Below are 13602 nucleotides of genomic sequence, written 5' to 3'. Positions count from 1 at the left end.
AAGTCTGCACTTGTGACCCAAGGCGTTGCTGTTAAGGAAGTTAGATGAGCATGTGGCAATGCCACCCCCGGGGACCCTAGGGAGAGTCAGCCAGTGTATCGCGCAGAGTTTAGTAGTACCACATCTCACCTCGGTCGTACCAATGGTAACTGGTAACTGCAGGTTTTTGAATGCCTGTAAGGCACTGTTGGTCATGAGGTGGGGATAAACGCAACAACCGAATTTAACCAGGGGTGAACAAGACACTAAGCTGTATTTTTCTACTGGGAGAGGGGGGAGTGCCAAAGAAACGCCTTTGGTTGCTATCACTTTCCACCCTGGACCAAATAGGTTGCATCTCTAATTGCCACAGCCTTCTAAACTTTACTTTAATGATTTGTACTGCGCAAACCATGGACCCGTAGGCTTAAGGGCGCCAAACAACAAAAAAGACTAACAACAACTAAGCAAGTAAATCCGGACTAGACAAAAACATTCAGAGGAAAGAATGGGTTGAATTAAACATGGTAGTTTCTGGAAAACACGTCATACTGGGAAAAATTCTTCAATGCATTTATTTATTTAATTTATTGTGCATTTGTAAGGTGCTTATACATCAATACATTGTGTTTCAAAATGCCCACAGGGCAAAGGGGAGGGAACAAGCTAACACAAAAAGACGATGGGCCTCCTAAGGAGTGTGGCGGCCGCGGAATGAATGGTGCCGGTAAGGGACCGGCACCGTTCATTCCGGGCCGCCACATTACAAGGCCTGCAGTGTAAGTGATTTCAATCCAATACACATCCAAGTCAACGCCTAGCGTGTAATGCACAACTGAAATCCTTATTTATTGTTGTCTAAAAGTTCTTTATTCTGAACAATATACCATTCATATCACGCGCCTCTCCTGGAACCCTGCCCCCCCGTCACACTGAACCAGGATTCAGGCTGGTTTGCAAAAGTTAAAATATTTATTTATGTATTTAAATAATCTCTTTAAAACACAAGGAGTAATGGTAAGCAAAACTATTCAGCACAGAAATAATAATTTTGTGTATGTGTGTTCAGATCAGATAGCACTGTGGTTAGAGGTTCCCCCTGCACACCCCTCAACCCCCAATGGGCAATGTAAAGAGATAAGAGGAGAGAGCAGGTATTCAGGAATGGCAGAATTCAGACCAAATATAAATCACACTTCCCCCCAGCAAACACAAGAGAAAGACAGAATTGACTGTCAAGCTGTCAGAATGGCTTTTGAAGTTATTTTAGAATGGACTTGGCAAAAACACTAATATGTATAAAATTGCTGAAATTGCTATACATTCTTATGGGAGCCGCTTTGGATGGTTGCACACAAACACACGCAATAATTTGATACCAAGAAACAATTTGAAATCTTAAAATTCAAGTCAGGAGCAATCAAAAACTGTTTTACATGTGTCAGAATTTCCCTAACCGAAAATTCATGGCAAACTTTTCACTGTGTGATAATCGCAATAATGGGAGAACCGTATGGATTTGGGATGCGGTCTTAGTTATGATTCAAAGCTGTGGGTGTTAGCAACAAGCAGAAGTTGAAATATTGTTTCTAGCACAAAAACCGAGGAAGTTATGGACATCTTAGTGGAGGTCGTTTTTTCGAGATAGGCGTAAGAATAGAAAACAGGAATGCACTTTTAAAATGACAAATGGGATTTCTTACACTAGAGGATGACTATGAATAAACGAATACCACACAAGAACACAGCCACTTGATCAGGGTGACTGCCTGCAGAGGAGCTTGCATTCTTCAGATGAAAAATTATCAGCACCAAGATAGTTTTAACAATACTAGCACAGGAGGAAGATAGGATGGTTTATAGGAGAGTTCAGACAATTCAAAAATACTCCTAACAACACAGGTTCTGAATACAAGATAGGATGGGTTTAAGATAGGGATTGACTATGGACAGTACATATGCTAGTGACACAGTTCTTGCTATAGATACTCACTAGATATGTTTTTAAACGGAACCATCAGGATTCTGGTCTGTCAAAATTCTACTCAGGGAACTGGATCTGGTTTTAGGACAGACAGCTAGGTGCATCGGATTGGGCTCAACAAGGCGCTCTGGTCACAGCACGGCACCAGACTGGATTGGATCTGGAAGGCACTCTGGTCACGGCACAACACAGGATTGGATTGGATCTGCCCTTCTTGGTTATGATGACATTTATTTTCATCAGGCAAGCAGTACAGCGCAGCCTGCTTAGGTTTGTGGTATTCTGATTCTGGAATCTGAGGCTTAGCTGAAAATGGTTCAGCTATGCAATGGGCCTTTCTGCTTTGCCAAGTTGCTAGAGTCTGGAGCAAGGAAGATGTAAAGTCCTGCAGCAGGATGCTCCACCAGCATCAGGATAGTGAGTGAATCCGTCTGTCCTTATCTGCCCTCTGCTGTCTCTATTTATGCTATGATAAAGGAGGTGTGTGTGCTGGTTTAGCCTAAGCTCGCCCCTTTGACAGGCGATTAGTCAGAGTCTCCTCTATGCCTTGATAGGAGGAGATAAACAGTGTGTCACCTTTATGGTGAGGGCTTATGAGGCTTAGAATCCACCCCTAGCCTCTTGAACACAAAATCTACTTTTGATATAATACATATTTACATGTGAGCAACCTCTATAACAATCACATATACAGATTACATATTTTGTGTAGCAGCTACTCCTCAAAACCCAGTCTCTGTGGGATCTTGTGTCTGCTTTTCACCGAATTTCACCCTTTTCATCAGGAACACAATGTACAATTTATCAGCAAATGTCTAAAAGTGTGCAGGTATAACCTGGGCATAAGTGTATAAAGTTTCATACTTCTAGCAGAAATACATTTGGTGTAAAATCATATCTTCTGCCGTTTGTTTCCCGAACATGTCACATGATCTTGCCGCCTCTTGAAATGTGCTGCTAAAATTTAGATTTACAATTCTTTCACTCTTGTATTTTTGACAATTTTAAGTTGTAAGTTAGAAGTCTTTAAATAAGATGTTCTTTGTGAATGTTCAGCCACAGATGGCTGTTTGGGTCCACCTCTTTTTGTCTCCCTTCAGTTCAGAAGCAGTCTCCTCCCTGGTCTCTTGGCAGAGGCCATTTTATGACTGTCCTCACACCTAGCATTTCCTGCTTTGCAGTTTTCCATTGTTTCCTTCCCCACTGCAGACCAGGTTCTTCCAAAACCCTATAATTATCGCTTTGGTGTGATTTCCTGGTGGAAGGAGAGGCCTTGTCTCTGTGAGGAAAGCTGTTATTCCGGTTTGGTAGATTTAGCCAGCTTACTTTAATTGTTACTTCTGTTGAATTTTCCCTTAGCATAAAACAAACTTGTGGGATCAAATCACAGCTAACTACTTATTCAAGATTTTAAACCATGGAATCAAAACAATTTCAAGCTGGGTTACTCTCAACAACAGGCCTCTTAGATTGCAAACATTTCATTTCAGTTTGTACATGTTTAAAGTTTAATCAGGCAGGCTACTGACAACTGTCATTCAGGTGGCCCGAGTACTGCACCCAGATTTTGGCAGTTTCACAGGCAGGCCACTTTTGCTGTGGAAATCCCTTTATGCTTTCAGCTTTTCAGGACATTGTAAGTTCACAATGATTTGTTACCCTAAGTGAATTGTAGCACCCAGCAAGAATTTTGGATGTTTGAGGGTGCTTTGTACCGGCATTCTGCAGTTTCAGCAACACAGAAACAGTGATTTAAAGCAAGATTTTGGGGTTTCCTTTAGCAAAGCACTGCTTTTTCCTTCTGTGCTCCATTTTCACATGTGGTGGATCCCAGTGACATGTTTCAGGAGTGAGATCTCTGTTCCACCACTGACAACATGCATGGCAGATTGGGCAGCCATCTTTTTGTTCTTTGCAAAGTGGGATTTTCAGAGGTCTTGGCACACACAAGTGTTTTGCAGCCATTATGCTATTTTTGGCACCATCAGAACGCAGTGATGCCGCATGGCAGAGCAAAAGTGGGCCAAAACATCCCACAGCAATGGGTCCTGCTCTAGACACCTGGCCAGGGACCCACTAGCAGACCAGGATGCTTACAACGGCCCATCATTAACGGGCCCGTTGTTAGCATCCTCCCCATTCCCATTAATCCCTATGGGGGCTCAAATGGGAATGGGGACATACCGGGTCCGGTTCCCACAAAACGGATTTACCGGGCCCTCCAAGGTCGGAATGGCCCGGTAAGTCCCCTTTTGCGGGACCTGGACGGAGACCTGTGTTTGGGGGTAGCCATGACCTTACTCATAATGAAGCCCAATGTAATGAAATAACAATGATGAGCAAAAGGCAGACGTGGTCCTACTCGGCCTTGTGAACATTCTGAATGTCTAAGTGCAGAGAGAGAGTAGGGACAGGGGAGGGGGCTAACTGCAAGAGAGTCAACAGAGGGGGAAGTGCCAGAGAGCCAGTTGCAGGGCAGCTGGAAAGTGCCAGGCAGTGACCACTTGGTAGGAGAGTGGTCACCTGCAAGTACAATAAGTGCAGGCATGTGAGACAACAAAGGCCAGTGGGTGCCCAAAGGCAAGTGCAGGGTGACGCCAGAGGCTGCAGGTGATTGATGGAAGGCCAGGGCCCAGGCCACCAATCTCAGTGACTTGGGGAGAAGGGTAAGGAGGAGGAGAAGAGGAAAGTGTTGAGGAACTTGCGGAATTTGTGGAGATCCGGCTCAGGATGGAGAGGATCTTCCAGAGGAGGAAGCCGGCCAAAGAAAGAGATCGGCTATCTGCTCTCTGCTTAGAGAATCGCTTCACAAGCAGAGAGTTGGAGGCGGAAGAACAGAGAGATCGCAAGGGAGAGTATTTTGTGAGAGCAAGTTGTAGATAGTGTGGTCTCAGGCGCCAGGCAGCTTTATGGATGATGCAGAGGGATTTTAATTTGATCCTTGCAGTAACCGGGAGCAAGTGGAGTGATTTTAGGGCTGGAGAGATATGGTCCCTGGGCTTGAGGTGAAGGAAAAGTCCTATTCTGGATTAGCTGGAAGGGGCAGAGAGAGGAAGAGGCTAGATTAGGGAAGAGGCTGAAGCAGTAGTCCAGCCTAGAGAATATCACAGCTCTAGAGACATTGAGTTTCTGGGAACAAGTGAGGAAAGGAGGGTAATACCGAGGTGGTGGAGTTGGAAATGGGTCTTCTTGGCAAGGTCCTGGATGTGAGGAAGGAGAGAGAGGAGTCAAAGATGACTCCAAGGTTTCTGGCTTCAGAGAGGGGGTAGCCCATAGTGGATGGCCAGAATGAAGGGAGGAAAGAAGGAACAGGAGTCCCAATAGTAAGGATCCCAGTCTTATTGGCATTGAAATAAAAATCATTAGAGTTTCACCAAGCCTGGATAGCAGACAAGCAGTCAGGAATGGTAGAGGAAGTGGGAAGAGGTTCAGAGGGAAGTTTGAAAAAGAGTTGGCTGTCATCTGCATAACATTGGAAGTGCAGGGAGAAAGTGGAGATAAGGCGAGTAAGCGTGGCGAGATAGATGTTAAAGAACCAGGGTGAGGGGATAGAGACCTGGGGAATGCCACAAGCGGAGAAAGAGGTGGGGGAGGAGTGTTAGGCAGAATCACATGCAGTACCCTTTGGGAACACTACACACAATTAAGATTACAGGTGTCAGTATAATTTCACCTTTGGTACAAGCCTGTACTACACAGTAATGTGGTAGCAGTGGCTGAGCAGCCAAACTTATCTCAAGAGTAAAGTGAGCAGTGCAAGAGGTTTTACAAAGGACTAGCAATCACAGTGATTTAAACAAACACATACTCAAGGTTTCTTGGTAAAAGAATATACATTTATATACACAGTCAGTTGGAAAACATTCCGCTAGCAAGAGCAGCTGAATATCACAATCTAATATACTACAATACACAAACAATCAGTTTCTGAACAAGATCAGCTCCCCTGAAGTGGGAGCAAAATGGCACTTCAGTTACTTTAAAAAGGGGTAAAGAGACAAGGATATAAGAATCAAAAGCACAAATACTTTGAAGGGTAGGGCAAATAGTTTCAGTTCACTACAACCAGCAATTCAATTCAATAGGCCTGGGCCAAAGTCAACGTTTCAGAGTCTTGGATAGGATAGCACAATTCTGATAGTTAACGGTTAAGACTTTGCCATGATTTTTAGAAGTTGATGTTGGTTTAGGGAAGGACAAGCCTTCAAAGTTGGGAAAGTTTCACAAACTTTCACTGCGGCCGAATGGAGTTCTTGACCGCACTTGCACAGTACCTTTTAAATGAAGAAGAGCTGTAGCTGAGGCAGTTGTTCCTGGCAGTTCCTGCAGATCTCGCTGTTCCTGAGCTTCAGTCGTGAGGACAAGAACGTGGGCGTCGGGAGGTTCCAGCACTGCCCAGGGAAGATGCCACAAGCTTGGCAAAATGTTGGTTTAAGGTGTGAGTGCCTTAAAGACCTCAAACTGGTTTCCTTCCCACTGGCTATCTGGTTTTCAACAGCATTTTGAAGAAAATTCTACCAGTATAGGGACGGTGTCCAGGTGACTTGCGAGTTGGTTGTTCCCACCAAACACAAGGGGAGAAGTTAACCTTCAATGGCTTCTCTGTCGATGGAGTTTCAGGCAATTCCAACCTGCAGCAGGGCTTCACCGGTGGACCAGGAGTTACAGCAGTCGTCTTCCTTCAGCTCATTTTCGGTTCTTTCGTTCCTGTGGATTGACTCTGCTTTCCAAGTCCTAGAGGCCTGCTTTTAAACATTTTCCCCCCATTCACTCCAGCCTGGCTGTCACTCACACAGCAGGGGGGCTGTCCTTACCAGACAGCCAGCCAGCCAATCGCGCAAGAGTGCATTCAGGTCTCCTAGGAGACTAAGCACAGGGAGTTTCGGCACCTCCCTCACATCCTGTCCACCCCAGACACTCAGGCGCCAGAGGAGGGCTTCAGCACGGAAGCCCGCCAAAGGCCAACGAACAAAGGGACCAAACCTGGTTTGGCGTGCAGAGTTAAACACAAGAAGGACCTTTTCTAAAAGAAACAACAAAAAAAGTCAACCAGCGTCTGTTTTTAAAGATAGGTCTTGGGCGCCATATTGAAGCACATGGCTGACCTGATTTTTAGCTACTGGTGTTCTCAGCCGGGAAAAATCATGGTAGTTTACTGCAACCAGCCATTTAAAGCAGAAAGTGGTAACATTTGATTGTTACATGAGTGTTTAGACTCAGGGGATGCTAGGCAACCCCTCCAGCACTCTATAGGAAGATAGTGTGTGCTGGGTCCAGTGGTCGAAGTGAGCGGGAGCGGTCGGGAGCGATGTGCCTCTACTTTTTTAAATGATGTTTTACAGCTCCTATACTTTTATTAGAAAAAGAAACCGTTCCGGGAATGGTTTAGTTTTAAAATAAAAGTGTAGGAAGACGTTACAGCTTGCACTTTCAGTGCACTGCACTGAACGTTCCCTTAAACAGCAGGTTCAAGTGTTTGGGGTTTTGTAATGTGTTTGGGAGGGGGGCGTGGTGATGGGGCTTGTGGGGAGTGGGTGCAGGCCAGCAAGGAACATAGTTCCACTACTTCTTTTTGTACACTTCGACCACTGGCTGGGTCTGTAAATTTAAAAAGACTAGTATAGTCAATTTAACTTTACATGCTCTGGGAGAAAGTAGTCAGTCCCAGAGAAGGTATTTAAACCTTGGGGAGTCTTAAAGACACCCCTGTGCCACTGCACTGAAGGTGCTGTGTGACACACAAGAAAGAGATGATGCATAAGAGTTGTTTTAAAATTCCATATCCAAAGAACACAAAAGTAAAACACACATCAGAATACATGAAAGATTGGGAAAAAAGGCTCACACTCTTTCCAGGTAAAAATGAAAATCCCAGAAATCCAGCAAAGTTGCTGGGGGTCTCAAAAGGTAATGCAAATTAGCACATTCTTGAGAATTCTCCCTAACAAGGACAAAGAACCCAGGATATCCTGGGAGTGATGGTCAGTGAGGAAGAAGGTCAGCCAGTCTAGTGCTCGGTCCAAGATACCCAGGTTATCATTGAACCGCTTTATGAGGATAGAGTGGTTGACCGTATCGAAAGCAGAGGAGAGATCGAGTAGAATGAGAACAGCGGGTGAGTTACAGTAAACAGATGCAAGCAGTTCTTCACGGTGTTCAGGAGAGCAGTTTCTTTGCCTCTGGATGCTCGGAATCCAGATTGATGGTTGTGTAGGCAACCAATGAGCTCAGATTTCTGGGTTAGTTGGGGGAAGACCAACTTTCAGGAGGTGGTGCACAGGGGAGTGCTTAAGGGAAGAAGGGAAAGACCCGGTAGTGAGAGAATGATTACATAAATCAGCAAGTGCAGGGGCAAGGGAGCCAATGTTGTCCTTAATAGTTCTGAAAGAACAGTGTGAGACCTGTTTGGTGGAGACCTTCATACAAAGGACAACTCTGGTGACCTCTTCCAATGTGATAGGAGCGAAGTAGGAGAGAGACGGTGAGGGAGGATGAGAGGCCAAGGGTGGCTAGGAGATGGGAGATTTGGAGGGGTAAGGGGGGAAGAAAGACTACTCATGATGTCTTGAATTTTTGCAGTGAAGTGTGTGGCCAGTGCAGTGCAGAGGGCCTGGGAGGGAAGAGGCGAGGTGGAGACTTCAGAAGGATTGGCTAGTTCCTTGCAGATTTTTAAGAGTTCAACCCTGTTCTTGGATGCTCCAGAGATGCGAGCCTGGATGTGGGCCCTCTTTTTGGAATGAATGGAGAGACGATATTGCCTTTGGAGAAGGCAACAGGCCAGTTTGTCAGAAGATGAGCTTAAGGTCTGCCACTTCCATTCAGCAGCTCTGCGCTTGTGTTTCAGGGCTGCTAGATCAGAGTCATACCAAGTGTTATGCTTGGAGGCAGGTTTCAGGCGGATCTTCATGACAGGGACAAGAATGTTGAGAGTGTTAGTGATGGCGAGATGGAGGTTGTTGAGAGCCGAGTCAGAAGTTGATTCAGCAGAGGGAGGGGGGGGAGTTGAGGCAAAGGTAGCAACTGACACCTGTTTCATCAGACAGATGTCTTTGAATGAGGCTTGCAGTGCTGGGGCAGGTACAGCCAGAGGGCCGAGAGGACCCAGGTGGGAGGAGAGGAGTGGGTGGTCTGACCAGGAGATCAGGTTGGAGAGTGGACAAGAGAGCAAAAGATCAGTGTTGATGAAGGCATTAAGAGTATGTACAACCGAGTCGGTAGGACCAGAAAGGAGATTATAGAGGGAGAGAGAGAGTGGAAGCCATGATTGAGGAGTCAAGGTGGATGTTGAAGTCACCCAGTAGGAGGAGTTTAGAGGTAGATATTAGGCGAGAGTAGGAGAAATTGACCCATTCTGAAAGGAACTGGGAGATAGGGCCATGCAGCCTGTAGATAGTGGCAATGGCCAGATATGAAGTAGAGGAGATGCCAAGCTTGCAGACAAGGCATTTGAAGGAGGAGTAGGGCAGGGTGGGTATGTGGGAAGAAGGGACCCACTCAGGGATGATCAAGGGATCCTCGCCACAAGTACGGTTAGGGCGAGGATTAGAGATGATCTTTTAGCCATCATGGGAGAACGGAGTCAAAAGCAGTGACTGAGCTAGCCTTGAACCACATCTCGGTGAGAGCAAGGACATTGAGATCAAAGTCTTCAAGGAGGAGGCAGATGTCAGAACATTTTTTGATTGCAGAGTGAGCATTAAGCGTGGCTAAGTGGAGCCATTCATCAACTTCAGGAGGATGTGTCTTTGAATGTTTTCCGAGGTGGGGTTTGGGGGGGTGGAACACCCGTTGGAGGTGGTGAAGGAGGTGCAGAGAGAAAGGAGGGGAAGCAGGCGTGGGTAGGAAGTTGATGAGAGACGGCAGGCCCCGGTCAAACAAGAGGAGATTTGGTTGAGGACCCTGAGACATAATAGTGCCATTGCGATGGACATTAATGATGCACCTGGAGGATGAGAAGTCAGCCAAGAGTACTTCCCGTCTAGTGCCACCATTAATAGGTGAGGAAGAGAAAGGGGAGAGAGTGGAGATCAGATGCAGAGTCCATAGGTCTGGAGAGGGGACAAAAAAGAGGAAATCGTGACAATCTGTGTGAAAGTAGCGCTGACATAGCTGTCTGCGATAGGTAAGCCAGGGTTAGAAGATAGGAGATGTATTTTGAACTTCTTTCTTCCATACCTCATGAGAGAGCTAGGACAGGTGATAGAATAGCAGTTAGAGTAGATGGAAGAGATGGAGAGAGCCATAGCGATGTTAGAGAGGGGAGTAAAAGAAAAGAAGGAGATACTGCATCACACAAAATGACTCAACAGGCGGCTTAGCAGCCGAATGCAGTGGGCGATATAAAAGCACACCTAGAATTGGCTTTGTCAAAGAGCACTAAAACAGCACAAAATGGGCGCTGTTGTATTTTTAAAAGCACACCTAGATTTTAATTTGCCAAAGAGCACTAAAACAGCACAGCATGGAGGATGCAGCAATTTCAAAAGCACACCTAGATTTGAATTTGTCAAGAGCACTAAAACCGCACAAAATGGAGGATGCAGAAATTTTAAAAGTACACCTAGATTTGAATTTGCCAAAGAGCACTAAAACAGCCCAGAATGGAGGATGCAGCAGTGTTAAAAACCCAACTAGATTTGAATTTGCCAAAGAGCACTAAAACAGCACAGCAAGGAGGATGTAGCAATTTCAAAAGCATACCTAGATTTGATATTGCCAAAGAGCACAAGAACAGCACAAAATGGTGGTTGCAACAATTCTAAAAGCACACCTAGATTTGAATTTGTAAAAGAGTTCTAAAACAGCACAAAATGGAGGATGCTGCAATTTTAAAAGCACACCTAGATTTGAATTTACCAAAGAGCACTAAAACAGCACAGAATGGAGGATGCAGCAGTTTTAAAATCACACCTAGATTTGAATTTGTCAAAGAGCACTAAAACAGCACAGAAAGGAGGATGCAGCAATTTTAAAAGCACACCTAGATTTGAATTTGCCAAAGAGCACTAAAACAGCACAGAATGGAGGATGCAGCGGTTTTAAATTTACACCTAGATTTGACTTTGCCAAAGAGCAGTAAAACAGCGCAGAATGGAGGATGCAGCAATTTTAAAAGCATACCTAGATTTGATATTGCCAAAGAGCACTAAAACAGCATAAAATGAAGGATGCGGCAATTTTAAAAGCACACCTAGATTTGATATTGCCAAAGAGCACTAACGCCGCACAAATGGAGGATGCAGCAATTCTGAAAGCACACCTAGATTTCAATTTGCCAAAGAACACTAAAACAGCACAAAATGAAGGATGCAGCCATTTTAAAAATAATTCCTAGATATTCTATTGCCAAAAACCACAAGTGCAGCATACAAAAGGGGGGTAAATATGTTTACGGCTTTCGTGAGGAGGACAAAAAGGTTTAGGCACAGGTAGGCAGCAGAAAGCGGCCTATAGGTGAGATGTACAGAAATACCCATGAAAAGTGGGAGGAAGAGACAGTTTTCAGTCAGGTTGTGAGAAAGGGGAGGCAAGAGTCAGCAGGCACCCAGATGGAGGGTTTAGGGTTTAAGTGATCAGCTCTGCATACCGGTGATGAGTGGTGGCACGTTCTTGAAGTTCCCTGAGTGCAGGGATGCAGTCAGTTTGGTCAGTGTGCAGTGTGGGCTAAAAAGGATGCAGACACCACGTCATGGAGGGGGCAACCTCCAGCAACAGACAGAGCCAGAGAGGGGCCTTGTGTGTGCCTTGGTGCTCGGGCTGATTCTTCCCCCTGCCGGCTCCTGGTAAACCAGATAAGAGCAGGCAAAGACCAATCGCAGGTAACGTGACACAGTTCCCATGGAAACCATCTGAGGAACTCCTGTGATGAGGAAGAGAGCTGCCATCCTGCTAGGTGGATAAACGGAGCAAAGATGGTGCAGCCTGCACGTGCTGTGAGGAGAAGGCAACACAAGATTGCAGCATGGTGAATGTACTAATAAAGCTGCAATTTTAAGCCACTCCTCGCTGTAGAATCCGATTTAGAAAAAGGCCCTACCTTCAGTATACACACTCCAGGCTGGTCAGGAATTCAGGGCACACTGCTTGAGATCAGGGAGGGGGGAGTCCGACGACCCTTCCACTGCAGGCTGCAGTAGAAGAAATGGTACGGAGGCAGGATGGGGCCTTGTGTGGGCCTTGCTGCTGGGGGCCTGCTCTTCCGCCTGCTGGCTCTGGGTAGGCCAGTTAAGTGCAGGCAAAGACCAATCACGGGGAACGTGACACAGTGCCCATGGCAACCCTCTGAGGCACTCCTGTGCCGAGGAAGAGGGCGGCCATCATGCAAGGTGGAAAAACGGAGCAAAGATGGTGCAGCCCGCACATGTTAAGGGGAGAAGGCAACACAAGATTGCAGCATGGTGAATATACTAATAAAGCTGCAATTTTAAGCCACTACACAGGGGCAGCACCTTGCTGTAGGATCTGACTTAGAAGAAGGACCTACCTTCAGTATACGCACTCCGGGTCGGTCAGGAATTCAGGGCACACTGCTTGAGTTCAGGGACGGGGGAGCTTGAGGACCCTCGTGCTCAAGGCTGCAGTAGAAGAACAAAAATGATGCGCCCATCCATGCTTCGCAGTGCCAGCCTTGGGCATGGGCTGCCTGTGTACTCTGAATACGTTTCCCCCCCTCACCTCCATACGTTGATTTTTGTTTATTTTATTTTTCGACAGCCGACTATCTTGTGCTGGGAACCGTGCCCAAGGGAGGCTCCCAGTGCTGCTGATCTATTCGCCCCCTCCTTTCTTGTTGAGTTTGAACTCCTGTAGTTTGGGCTCCCTGCCAGTTATTCTGACGACAAGATGAGGCACACCTAAATGGAATGACACTGTGTGCAGTCACATAAACTTAGGGACGAGTTTTGCAAGATTGGCCCTCCTTTATTGTCAGGTGTGCAGCAGTGCATCGCCTCTGGTGGAATCTGGAAGTATGTTTTATTATATGTATAGGGTCTGATTCACAACACGTTTTTTTTCAAGTGGATTTTCCAATATAAAAAAAACTTTGTGAGTCAGGCCCATGAAGTTGTAATCCAGCTTTTGTACCGCATTCACTTCTTGCCCTCATTTCTCCTCTCTATGTGAGCTATGCTAGACCTTTCTCCTATCATTCATTCTTTTAAATAAATAACAAATCAAATAGCCACTCTCCCTTTGCGGATGGTCGAATTCCTCACAGGTGCCTAAAACGTAAATAGCAGAAGCAAACACAGGGGCTACGAATGTTGCTGTTTTACCCACTGCTCGCATAATGTGTTGTTTTGTTTGTTCCTTCTCCCAGTTAATAGTATTGTGGGGGAAACGACTCCAAGTCAGTCGGATACCGTCATGTCCAGGGTCTCGCTTTCCTCATTACAACCTTGGTGCAAAGTGCACCAACTTTACCACCATGGTGTAAACTCTGTTTACACCATGGTGGATGGCGGATTTACCGCCCCATTCCAAGGTGAGTGGGGCGGTAAATCCCCATTTCCCATTTTCCCTTCCCCATTCCCATTTTTGCCCCATAGGGCATAATGGGAGTGGGGAAGGCGCTAATTACGCCGCCGTAAATTACGGCGGAGTAATTAGCACCATGGCAGGTTAGCGCCATGGATTTT

At 46.0% G+C, this 13602-nt stretch overlaps 1 protein-coding gene across 3 annotated transcripts in view; it reads right to left on the bottom strand.

The window, feature by feature from the left end:
* LOC138529547 (ly6/PLAUR domain-containing protein 3-like) overlaps positions 1-12827 on the bottom strand; it is a 407116-nt gene extending 394289 nt beyond the window's left edge. Inside the window, exon 1 of one of the 3 annotated variants that reach the window (XM_069640840.1) lies at positions 12447-12827. The gene's annotated coding sequence lies outside the window, so the exon portion shown is untranslated. Of the gene's footprint in view, positions 1-1972; positions 2385-11999; positions 12406-12446 lie in introns of those variants that run through there. The other 2 variants (XM_069640842.1, XM_069640843.1) reach the window with 2 other exon arrangements.
* Positions 12828-13602: the final 775 nt, after the last annotated feature.

This window comes from Ambystoma mexicanum, chromosome 1q, assembly GCF_040938575.1.
Source record: "Ambystoma mexicanum isolate Mex_15411 chromosome 1q, UKY_AmexF1_1, whole genome shotgun sequence".
In the NCBI taxonomy this organism is placed as follows: domain Eukaryota; kingdom Metazoa; phylum Chordata; class Amphibia; order Caudata; family Ambystomatidae; genus Ambystoma; species Ambystoma mexicanum.
The sequence above is the reverse complement of the archived record's forward strand: the minus strand, read 5'-3'. Positions and strand labels throughout refer to the sequence as shown.